This window comes from Leptonychotes weddellii, chromosome 3 (genome assembly GCF_054177405.1).
Source record: "Leptonychotes weddellii isolate Sample4059 chromosome 3, ASM5417740v2, whole genome shotgun sequence".
Classification (NCBI taxonomy): domain Eukaryota; kingdom Metazoa; phylum Chordata; class Mammalia; order Carnivora; family Phocidae; genus Leptonychotes; species Leptonychotes weddellii.
The window spans coordinates 111,744,062-111,756,756 of NC_138371.1; the positions used below are offsets into that span (position 1 = coordinate 111,744,062).

The 12,695-nt window shown below is 39.2% G+C and overlaps 1 long non-coding RNA gene across 1 annotated transcript; it reads right to left on the reverse strand.

Moving 5' to 3' along the window:
* Positions 1-297: 297 nt before the first annotated feature.
* LOC145720611 (uncharacterized) lies at positions 298-12,488 on the reverse strand. The gene is made up of 2 exons (XR_014143698.1): positions 10,718-12,488; positions 298-10,509 (listed from the first exon to the last, which is right to left on the reverse strand). It is a non-coding gene; the product is annotated as an uncharacterized LOC145720611 (long non-coding RNA).
* Between the last annotated feature and the right edge of the window lie 207 nt (positions 12,489-12,695).

Below are 12,695 nucleotides of genomic sequence, written 5' to 3' on the forward strand. Positions count from 1 at the left end.
TGTTTCTTTTATTTCATAGCACTTGATTTATATGCTTTCATCTTAAATGGGTCCACAGAGATAGTAGTTTAAATCATTTTGTTGACCTGAGGTTGAATGATAGGTCATTCAGTACACATACACACACACACACACACACACACAAACACACACACACGGGAAACTAAGAATAACGGTTAATATGGAAATCCATCCATAGTCATCCATAGTCAGCAAACAAAGAAAGAACCCTAGTAGATGTTCATTGGCATTAACTAAGCCAAGTTTTCCTAGAATAACCATTTTTTTCAAATCAACATATACAGAAAGAAATAAACATTCTGACTCTGCAGTTTTAAGTGGAAAAACCAGATGAGAAAGTCCACGGAAGAGACAGTGGGAGGTACAATCTTGTTATAGCATTTGGACTTGTTTAGCATTCATTTAGGAGTCTCCTTTGGGCTGACCAGGTTAGCTAATGAATTTTGAAGAATATAGAATAGGTAGTATGAGGGTTCTCTAAGACTGAATTTTAAACACTTTATAATTTTACTATTATGAAAACTGATCTGTGTCATGGTCTAGAATAGAGAGTGACAATTTTGTTTTAGATAGTAGAACAACTAGACATCAAAGAATTCATTTTAGAGATCCACAGATATTGAGTTTATTTCCTCATGAAGCCAGGAACCATTTCAGATGTATGAAAAGATGTACTTGGAAAAATAATGCAAAAGATTTAGCAAGATAACCAGATTCTGAATTTTATGTAAATATCTGTTTGCTATTGATTAAGTGTGGTCATCTGTAGACTTTTATTAACAGATAAGCAGCAGCAGCTTCCACATGCATGAACACTATTTATGGGAGAAAAATCTTAAAATCAAGGAAATAGTTCAGTTCATCTATTTTTTCCCCAGATAATTGGGAAAATACTAATGTTAAAATTTGAGCAGTAGAACACATTAGCCCATCTCACTGGGACACTATTCTGTAGGAGTACCTTTTTGAGAATCCCTGTTTTAGCCAATACAGAAAGCAATTCCAAGGCACCAGAAGTGTGTAACTCACATTTGCCCTTCATTACTGAAGTAAACATTTGCTTAGCTCACTTCAAAAAAAGAAATTGAGTCTTCCATTTGTCATGTTCACTCAAAAGCCAGCAAATTCTTCAGTCTGTATTAAATGGTTGAATTAATAAAACAATACATCACCTTACTCTAGAAATTCAAAACCTTTTGAACTATTGTTGCAATTTAAAGTAAATAAGTAAAAATTGCTGTCACTCTCCCCAAGCTGGTTTGCAAGATCTAAAATTCAGGTAAGAAAAGAGATATTGAAAATGTCAACAGTCAGAGTAATGCTGTGGATTTCAGCTGAAATCCCAAAGAAAGCTGGCAATGTGAAAAGCAAAAGGAAAAAGGGATGGGAAAACCACCAAGAGAGCAAAAGAGAACACAAATAAACAGGAGACACTAAGTTTTGGAAAGAGATAATGGTAATTAGAAAAAAAACATATTTTTACAAGAATAGCCTTTTTTGTATCCCCTCCAAATTTGGCAAGGCAAGGAAAGGCAGGTGCATTTTTTCATCTAAAAATTGTTGAGTCACTAGATTGGAAATAAAATTCACAGAAAGTGCAGACTGAGGGAACCTTACAAAATCCATGCTAAGAGAAAAATGCAAATTAAAGACAAACTGTCTGCCTCCATCCTCCCTAACCCATCACCACCACAAAGTTGACACCTGGGCCTTTTCCTTGTACAGTCAGGGTTGGCTTTGCAGGGAAGGCTGGGGGTCTGTAGCAAAGGACCAGCCAAGATCTATACCCATACCTGTCTAGTCAGGGGAGAAACTTTTAGCTCCATTCAGGGATATGGTTTGGCATGGAAATACAGAAAAAGATCTCTAAATCTGGATTGACTCTCGGTGGCTAACCTTTCCTGAAGGCTTAGCTGTCCTTTTGGCCAACCTCTCTGAATATATTTTGACTCTGGAGCTGGAGAGAAGTACTCAGACTTGTTGTGGATCAGGCACACAACACCCACATAATTTTCTTCCTCTCTTCTGTCCCCTCTTCCTTCAACATGGCTGTTGTGCCATGTTGTGCCAAGACCACTGTTCTTGGCGCTGAAGATGGTGATGTCAACTTTTAAGGAGTTTACATTCAAGAGAAGGGAAATGGAAAATTAAGACAGAATTTATGTTTTAAAATTTTATAATATCTTTGAAGGAAATAGGATGATGTGATAGAGAATAACTTATAGGGAAGTTCAGGAAAGACCTTTATGATAAAGTGACAAGAATGAAAGTGGCCCCACTCTTATATAAGGCCCATGAGGATGAGGACCTTTTTTGTCTTCTGACTTAGCCTGCTGTGGTTTCATGGGTACTGTCAGAAGACACAAGATGCTGGGTCAGGGACAAAGCACTTTATTTTGCATGACAGAGAAAGCCACAGGAACTTCATGTTCGCTCAGTTCCTCCTGTCCCCAAATCCAGTGGGGGTGATATATAGATGTTGCACACACCATGGGCTTGTATCATAGGTGAGGAAATCAGAGCTTAGGGAATCCCAATTTTTTAATGGGTTCCAAGCCAACTAGCCCATCTGTTGCCTCAGGAACACATTATTATATTGAACAGTAAAAAAACTATGCTCCAGAATGAGGCACAACTTCTATCTTTCATGGCTTTTTGCTATACAAAAAGACATCCTTGCAAAGGTGGTCTGGAACAAAAGCTGTCAGTACCTCTGCTTATAAGACATACAGCAACGGGAGAGACCTATGGGAACCACCTTCCAAAAATGTGATTCTGATTAGTGATGTTCATCAGTGGGGCTAAATTTCAGGACTCTCTTACGGTTGGGTGGGCCATGTGACTACTTCCAGCCAATGAGTTGTGAGCCACCAGTGCTGATGTGGAACATTCCAGAACCCTCATTTCATTCACTCTGGCCCAGAGACTGTCATGTTTGAGATGGTGTCTGTTCGACAAGCTTGAATCTGGAGTCACTAAAATGAGAACCCTCAGCTGACCCATGATTAAGATGGAACATAAGCAAGAATTAAACCTTTGTTGTTTTAAGTCAGGGATTGGCAAACTACAACCTATAGACCAAATCTGGTCTGTAGTCTTGTTTTTGTGTGGCCCATGAACTAAGAATCATTTTTTATATTTTTAAAATGTTAAGAAAAACCCAAATATACAAAAAAGAATTTGGGACAGAGTCTTATGTGGCCTGCAAAGCCTAAAATATTACTATTTGGAACCTAGAAAATGTTTCCCAATCCATGGTCTATGTAGCCAATCTGGCTGATACGAAGGAAAACTAAGAGAATATGCTATCAGGGAAGCTAAGACAGGAAAAGTAACCAACGTTTGAAAAAGTAACCAATGTTAAAGGCCACCAAGTTAAATGAATAAGGTAAGTTTCTGAGAATAAGCCACTGGATTTGAAAATGTGGAAGTTACTGGGGACTTAACTAGTTCAGTTTCATTTGGAGCATTAAGGACAAAAGTCAACTGGACAGGGTAAGCATGTCAGGTGACAAAATGAATACAGCCTTTTTTTTTTAATTTAAATTCAATTAGCCAACACATAGTACATCATTAGTTTCAGATGTAGTGTTCAACAATTCATCAGTTGCATAGAATACCCAGTGCTCATCACATTGTGTGCCCTCCTTAATGCCCATCACCCAGTGACCCCATCCCCCACCCACCTCCCCTTCAGCAGCCCTCAGTTTGTTTCCCATAGTTAAGAGCCTCTATAGTTTATCTCCCTCTCTGATTTCTTCCCATCCAGTTTTCCCTCTCTTCCCTTATGGTCCTCTGCACTGTTTCTTATATTCCACATATGAGTGAAACCATATGATAATTGTCTTTCTCTGATTGACTTATTTCATTTAGCATAATCCCCTCCAGTTTCATCCATATCGATGTAAATGGCAAGTATTCATCATTTCTGATGACCGAGTAATATTCCATTGTATGTATATACTACAAAAATGAATACAAGAAGGTTTGCTGTGGATGAGAACAGAGCAATGGAATGGGCTGTAGCGTCAAAAAAGAATCTTAAGATGTGAGATACTAGAGCACATGAATATACTGATGGGATCAATCACAGAGAGAGAGCATTGCTACAGGAGTGCAGAAAAGAGAGGGAAGATTGAAGTGAACTCCTGACACAGCAGAGAGTGGAATGACCTGAGTACAGTGGAAGAACCCACCATTGTTAGAAGGAAGGCCTTTCTCCCATTTCAATAGGAAGAAAATGTGTCTGCAAATGCAGGAGGGCCTGTGGATTTCACTGTGGGAAGATAAGGTTCTTATCTGATGACTTCTACTTTTCAGTTAAAAATGAGGCAAGGTAGGGAGGAAGAGGGTGGGAGAGGTTTGAGGGATGAAGAGAACTTGAAATGCCCCAGAGTGTGGGAATGTGAGCTTATGATGAGGGAACCAATAGAATCAGTGGGGAGGGTTCTGTGTCCCTTTGAGATTAATGATCATGAGTTTAAATTCTGTATGACAGTCTGGCTTTGTGACATCTCTAGCAATTTTCAGTGTTTGGATGCCAAGTGAAGAAAGTGGATATTTGGGTTCAAACAGATTTGGGTTGTAGTATAATGTAAAACAGTGGTTAAGCTACTATGGGGTTTACTTTTTTTTTTTTTTTTTAAGAGCTGTCTTGAGGGATTCCCTCCAAGACACTCTAAGCTTGACCACCAAGTACATTACTTTAGCACAGTGGTTAAGGGTGTATGTTCTGCAGCCAGAATGTTCTGGTTGAAATCCAAGCTCTGCCACTTGTAGACCTCAACCAAGTTATGCAACCTCATTTAGAACAAGGCTAATAGTTGGGCTGTCCTCATAAGGTGGTGGTTAGAATTAAATGATTATTCTAGCAATCTTTAAAACAGTGCCTGATTCATAAAAAGTGTTCCTAACTGATCTTGGCATCTAGATATATGCCAGAAGTTTCAGGTATCCTAAGAGCCAGATTAATAATCAATTTTCCAGCCTCTCCCTTGGCAGCTTGCACCACCCTACCTTCATTTCTCTCAGTCTTTCTTCCTCTGGGGAATAAAAATGGTGCAAACATGTTGAGAAATGTAAGTGTTCCCTAAGGCTCATTTCTGTTTTTCCCTTCTTAAACCATTTGCAGAGTTTCTGCAGAATGAAAATGTTCACACAATGGGTGCTATAAGTTTAGCATTAGAAAATGAGTACTTGCTAGCATTTTATTGGAAAGTGAACTCCGAAGGTACAGAGGAGGAGCTGGGGGAAGCCTGTAGTAGCAAGGACCCTCAACAGAGGCATTCTGTTGCACGGCTTTCTGAGGTAGGTGGTAGGGGAAGATGCTCACTGGAAGGTGATATTTGTTGCCGGCCCATTGCAGAAAAGACCATACACATGCAGTTGTCTAATGAGGTGAACGCACTGGCACCAAGAAGAGAAGACCCTTCCTCCTGCAATGTCCCTCCACAGCACTTTACTGACAAAGCTTAACATCACGCTTGCTGCAAAGCAGAAATGCTTAAATGGTCTAGCTCCAATATGGCAGAGCAAGTAACAAAGGGTAGATTAGAGCTGAAACGTAATCAACTGATAACTGGCACTGTATCCAAAGGCTTTTGGGCACCAAAATCACACACTGAACCAGTCCAATTGAGGCCTAGAAATGACCCACTAAGAACTGCCTAGCTGCTTTTTCAATTATAAGAGGAGAGACAGAAAACCAGACCTCAGCAGCCTGCTCTACAGTTCAACGGCCAAGATCAGGGTTAGGAGTCTGTTTATAGAGCAGTGAATGAGTAAGTACCCAGATATCTGACATGTGATTAGTACTGAAGAGCTCAACATTCAGTAATTAATTTTAAGCCTTGAGATTCAATTTAATTTATTGTCCTTAGTGTTATTTAAAAGAAACAAAGATACCTAAAGGTTCTGAATTGCTCTTTTTTTTTTTTCCCCCAAAGATTGAGTAATAGTCTAGCTGCCAGGATTTCCCCTTCTGGAAACTTTCTATTAATTCTTATCTACTTTGACTCCTCTAATCTCTTAACCATATATAGTTTCAGACAAAATGTAAAGTAGGTATGCCCCTTTCTAGAGCTATCCCCCGGGACACATGGGCTATGGGAAAATCTTTTTGTAGGTTGCCTGTCTGTATAAGCAGTTTGATTAGAAACTGTATTACAAAATTCATGGATCCATGTGAGTTTTGGTGATTTATTGAAGACTTAAAATGATAGGTAGAGAAGAGGTACTTATTTATCTTCCAATCAGTGCATGTGAAGATTCTTTGTCCTGTGTCCTATGTGAGTGAGAGCCCAAATTTAGTGTCTCATCACTATTTTGGTGACCCAATCTCATGTGATCCTGTAAAAGAATCACTGTGGCAGCCAGTGGTAGTAACCTGTTCTTCAAGCTGCTTCCTGGGACTTGGTATCTCTAGGAGGCTCTAGGATGACTCTGTATGTATGAGTTCCAGAGCTCCATAGGGCTTCTGGTCTACACTACATGTGAGGTAGAAGGTTGGAAAGTGCTCCTGGGAAAGAAAATGGCCATTATCTGGGCTTGGCACACCAAGTGCAGATGGCATGGCTAGTCCCAACAAGTGCCAGGCTTTAGAGGAGGACTTCCTTGAAGGAAGGCACTCCAGAGCACTGACTCCTGAGGCATGGGGCCAGTGTCAGAGATCTGTTTCCCTGATCTAAGAGTCATACTGCCTCTTTCCACATCTACTCCATTATATGCTTGACTGTAGCAATCTCCCATTTGCTTTTTTCATTTTAACTGAAGGTATACAAAGTGGTTGAACCACATAGCTCATGACACAACAAGTTGGTGGTAAGGCCTGGACCAGAACCCTGGGCCCCCAAGCCAGTGACCCTGCCTTCATGTCACATGGCTTCTGTATGATTTTCTCTTGTTCCTTCCCTTCAACATTCAGCACCTTGTTCTGTTTCCTGGTGTTATGGACCAAATGTTTGTGTCCCCCACAATATTCATATGTTGAAGCCCTAACACCCAGGTGGCTGTTTTTGGAGATGGGGCCTCTAAGGAAGTAATTAAGGTTAAATGAGGTCATTAGGGTGGGGCCCTGATCCAAGAGGATTAGTGTCCTTATAAGAAGAGTCATCAGAGAGCCTGCTATCTGTCTCCCCCAAAGCACAGGCACCAAGGAAAGACTATGTGAGGACATAGTGACAAGGTGGCCATCTACAAGCCAGGAAGAGAGGTCTCACCAGAAACTGAATTTACTGGTACCTTGATCATGGACTTCCAGCCTCCATAACTGTGAGCAAATAAATTTCTGTCATTTAAGCCACCCAGTCTGTGGTATTTTGTTATGGCAGCCTGAGTAGACAAATATACTTGGCTTCCCAGGGAATATCCTAAACCTTCCAAAACTCCCTTCCACACCTCGCTTTGCAAACCTCCTTCAAATTATACCTCTTTATCACCTCAATCCTCCAGAGGCTTGCTTTCAGCTAGCACCATGGTACACGAACTTACAATAATGATTACTAATGTTACACCTTCTGGCTAAGATATTTATTTTAATAAGGAACACTCTTGGATAATTCCTTAATTCCAAAAAAGTGTTTTAGCAGCAGACTTTTTAAAACATGAGGACATGCAGGCTAGGAATTTAACTTTGCTTACACGACTTTAGGAGCTCTTAAATCTCTCCATGAAAGCAATTGCCTTTCACTTGTGAATGGCATCAAACTCAATCTTTAGACTGAAGCAGTCCTTTCCCTTTCAATATCCAGCAGGGAATATTTACTTTCCCACAAAGAATGGGAGAATACTTATATTTAGAAATATCAATTGGTCACTATCATATCATTTATTTGAAATAGGGTGGTTATGTATCATGTGTTCATTTTTAATATTTACTGATATATTTCTCTATTTACTTTGAAAATACTATAGTTCTTCAAGTACGAGTTATATTGTGAACTCCTTTTAATACTCAGTGAAACAAAAGCATAACAGAATCATAGTGTATACAACAGGTATTCAACAAATCTGTGTTAGCTTATTGAATAACTGAAGCTGAATTAAAATATCTGTTAGCAATGCATTGAGTTATAAGTAACAAAAAATTAAACTCACAGAATCTTAATAGGGATTTACTTTTCTCACACATAAATTATTTTTGAAGTAGGTAGTTTCTGGCTTTGGTTTAGCTGCTCAAAAATGCCATCAGAGACTCATTTTCTTTATATATTTTTGCCCTGTCATCCTTAGTATGTTGCCTTGTTCTCATGCTTGTGCCTCATAATCAAAAATAACTGTCACAAACAGATATCAGAACTGTGTCCAGAGGCAACTACTAGTTTCTAAAAAGGCTTGGAGAATGGGTATTGTCTGTGGCAGAGTTGACTAGTTATGACAGAATGTATTGGGCTTGCAGGGCCTAAAATATTATCTGATTCTTTACAGAAAAAGTTTGCTGACCATTGGTCTACACCACATCTAAGCAATTCCTCCCCTAAGGTCATGGTTCCACAAAATGAAATGTTCAAGAGAGCACATAGAAATTTTATTATAGTAGCTCCAAACAGGAAAAACAATTCTCACCAAGAAGAGAGTGGATAAACTGTTATATTCAAATAATGGAATACTTCACAGCACTTAAAAGGGGTAAACTATTGGTAGATATAACATGAATGATTCTCACACGTATATTGAACAAAAGATGCCAGACACAAAGGAGAACATAATTGTGTCATTCCATTTATATTAAATTCAAGAACTGGTAAAGATAGCTGACAGAAGTTGGAATAATGGAAACTTCTGGTGATGAGGTATGAACAGGGAAGCCCCTTAGACGAACCTTATATCATGCTGGAAATGTTCACTGTCTCGCCCAGTGTGTATACACAAGTAAGAAATCAAGTGGGTATACTTTATGTACTTTATTATAATGCCCTTCAACTAAAAATTGCATGTTTATTATAGAATACCTGGAAAGTATAACAAAATTTAACAAAACATTTAAAAAACCAGGCATAATCTTGGTATTCAGAGGGCAACTACTCTTCCTATTTTGCTTTATTTTCTTCCAGCCTTTTGTTTTGTTTTTAATCTACCAAAAAGTTGCAAGAACAAAACAAAGAACTTCCTCATTCCTCAAACCCAGATTTCCCCTTACCACTAAATATTCTGGGATATACTTCTCCCAAACAAGAATATTCCCTTACATTGCCACTTTGCAAACCTCTGAAAATCAGGAAATCAACACTGGTACAACATTACCATCCCATCCATAAACCCCATTCAAATTTTACCAACTGTCCCACCAAATGTCTATTTTCCTTTCTGGCCCAGCATCCTACCTAGGAACGTAGGTTATATTTCGTGAACATGTCACATCAATTTCCAACAGTTGGGAACAGTCTTTTTCTGTCCTCATGTCTTTGTAAAGCTCAAAGAATACAGTGGTCTATAGAATGACTATCAATTGGGGTTGGTCTTATGTTTCCTCCTAACCAGATGTGAGCCACATATTTTTGGCAGGAATAGCTCAGAAATGGTGCTGGACTCTTTACAGCACATCATGTCAGTGGTCACATGATATTTACTGGTCCCACTAAGATGCTGATCGTGATCACCGGGACAACCTAGTGTTTGCCAGCCTTCCTCACATAAAGCTGCCATTTCCCCCTTTGTATTTGATCCATCTTTTGTGAAGAGATGTTCTGAAATTATCCTATCCCTCAAACCTCCATCCACCAAACCTCACATCCAGTGACAACTCCTGCTAGTACCAAGTGTTGCTGTGATGGTTTGACTGTCAACTAATGATTATTTTCCCCATTCTGTCTACACATGTTGGCTGGTATTCTATTTTAAGGATGAACTTTCTCTTCTCCCCTTTGTATTTATTAACTTTAGGTTAATATGGACTCCTTGGTTATGATTTTATGTAATGGGTTGCAATCCCACATTGTATGCATATTTCTAAACAGAGAAGTAATTAAGAGCTAAAATGATTTGGATTATTTGAAAAGGTGCAATACTTTTCTCTATCAGTGAAAGAGGTCAGAAAAAAACTTCAAGAACAACATATGGCAGACAAATTTCCTTGACAGTCATAGTCATATTTATGGTACATCAAAGTTCCATCTATTTTTATAAGTCATAATAAGTTTCACAAAATACTGGGCCCACTCAAGGAGAGAAAAAGCAACTTTCAAAAAAGATTATATGTTATTAAATGAGACATTTACTCTATTATATTACTTTCTCATAGAACACATGGGGATTATGTTTTCCAAATTAGGTCTAGGAAGCAGAATAAGCAATCAATCCATACTCCTCTGCACTGGTTAATTAAAAACAAGACCAAATAAAAACTGCTGCATACATCCCCTCAAAGGAAAAAGAAGAAAAAACAAAAAACAAAAAAAGTTCACTAAGATGTACCAAATTGCTCTCCAGAGTGTAACCAGGAAGCAGTTTCAACAATTTGAGCCAAGAATTTTTGAGTCATTACAAGCATGCCTTCCTTTTATTTTTTAAAGATTTTATTTATTTATTTGACAGAGAAAGACACAGCGAGAGAGGGAACACAAACGGGGAGTGGGAGAGGGAGAAGCAGACTCCCTGCCGAGCAGGGAGCCCGATGCGGGACTCGATCCCGGGACTCCAGGATCATGACCTGAGCCAAAGGCAGTCGCTTAACCAACTGAGCCACCCAGGCGCCCCATGCCTTCCTTTTAAATGAAGACCAAAAAAATGGTGTTGATCACTTTTCTTATGCATTAACTAGTTTTTAAATTGAGTTAGACCATGCCTATGGGCCTTGTCTCACAAAAGTACATGTGGGTGAATGCAGGGCATTTGTCATTATTACGAAAGCATATTTTAATTTTTAATCTTTAGTTAAATGTAAACATTGCTTTTAGTAGCATGTGGACACCACTGGTGCAGAAAGGGCTCTAGAGGGATGTTTGTAGCAGCACACAATCGTAGCTCTTCTGTTCTGGAGGCTATAGGACAGCTAATAAACAGTGTTTTGTCAAATGCACTCTTTTGGCCTTTCCATTTGAGTGCAAAACACCCTACACACTTGAGAACCTTCAGGCCATGGCCCTGCTTTTCAGCAGTCTTCAGGGTGATAGACTTTTGTTTGTTCTTAGCATGTGTCTCAGGAGTAGAGGGATCATTTGAGATCAATGCTGGTCCCAACAAGCAAGAAAGGAGCCTGTGGACAGTGGTGTCTCAAGTACCCACTTCTCTTTCATATTCTCAAATGAAGACAGAGAGAGAGAGAGAGAGCACTGAAAAACAGACTAGGGATGCATCTGTTGTGGACTAGTGAAGGTCATATTTTGTCATAATCATCTTGCACTGTAGTATAAAAAAGTTCAAGAGCATCTGGCTCTCTATACCCTAACTGCGCCTGCATAGCTGTTAGGCATGGCTGGAATATATTTAGATGGGAATTTGGATAGGCTGTCAGGTGACCTGGTTTTTGTTTGTTTGTTTTTGTTTTTTTGTTTTGTTTTTTTACTGATGGCTCTTTCACTGACAATATAATTGTTTATGTTGCTAAAGTATTTCAGCACCCACCCATTTGAAATATTTCAAATTTAATATTGGCCTCAAATTCTCTATCAGGGCATTGACAGAACCATGTGGGGTCTCCGCAGCTGCTAGACAGTGTTATGCCCACTATATATTTAGATACTAAATTTTTTCTAGATTTGGCCAGTGGGGGCCCCTTCAAGCTGGCTCTTACTCTTTTGTTCCAGTAATTCTTTTGAGTATTTTTGTATTTTCTGTCAAAAAAAAGAAAAGGTGTGCTCTTCCTAACCCAGTGATAGAAACTGCTATTCCACTGAAGAGATTCGGTTCCTTTTAGTGAAAAATGACATTTAGATGCCAAGTTTGATTTGAGCACTCAATATGCTCATTTCTACTGGGCTGTCATTGCTCCCAGGCCCCTTCAGCAGATGAAGTTGAAAATATATTCATGTATACACATGTACATACATATATATTAATATACACACATATATCACATTTGTAACTATTCCCATGTCTGTTTATATGTATTAAAAATTCCCACAGTAATACCAATGCATCTAATTCTAATTCAATACTAGATTTTTTTTCTAGCTTTTCCATCTTCCATGTTGGTGAGTCCCTTCTTGGACTTAATCAGAAGGTTTTTTTTCAATTGGGATTTAAGTTAAAATGAAGGAAAGTCAAGACTGTAAGCCTGGATGTCATAGATACAGTAAATATCACATGGCAATAAATCATTATTGGCTTTCTGTAACTTGTTTATGTACAAGTCACCTTCTCTAAGTACTTGGTGAGATCATAATGGCTCAGAGTTGCATTATTGCACAGAATAAATTGGGGTATGCTAGAACCCAGATGTGGGACAGAGTTTGTCAACAGTATGCCAGGATCCAAGAGGTAATGAGAGGTAGAGGTCCCCCTGAGGAAGAGATTCTTTATCCCCAATCTCTAGCCTAACCTTGGAATGTTCTAGACTGCATGCACCTAGAAGGGGCATCCTCTTTCTGGCACTTTGGACATCACTGGCATACCAGCATCCGGTAGCTCGTTTCAAAGTCAGGTTTATCAGAGGTGCTTCTTCTGAATGCATTCCCCCCACCCCCCCAGCCCTGCCCCAGTTCCCTCCCTCCTTATGAGACAGGTTATTCAAGAGTACC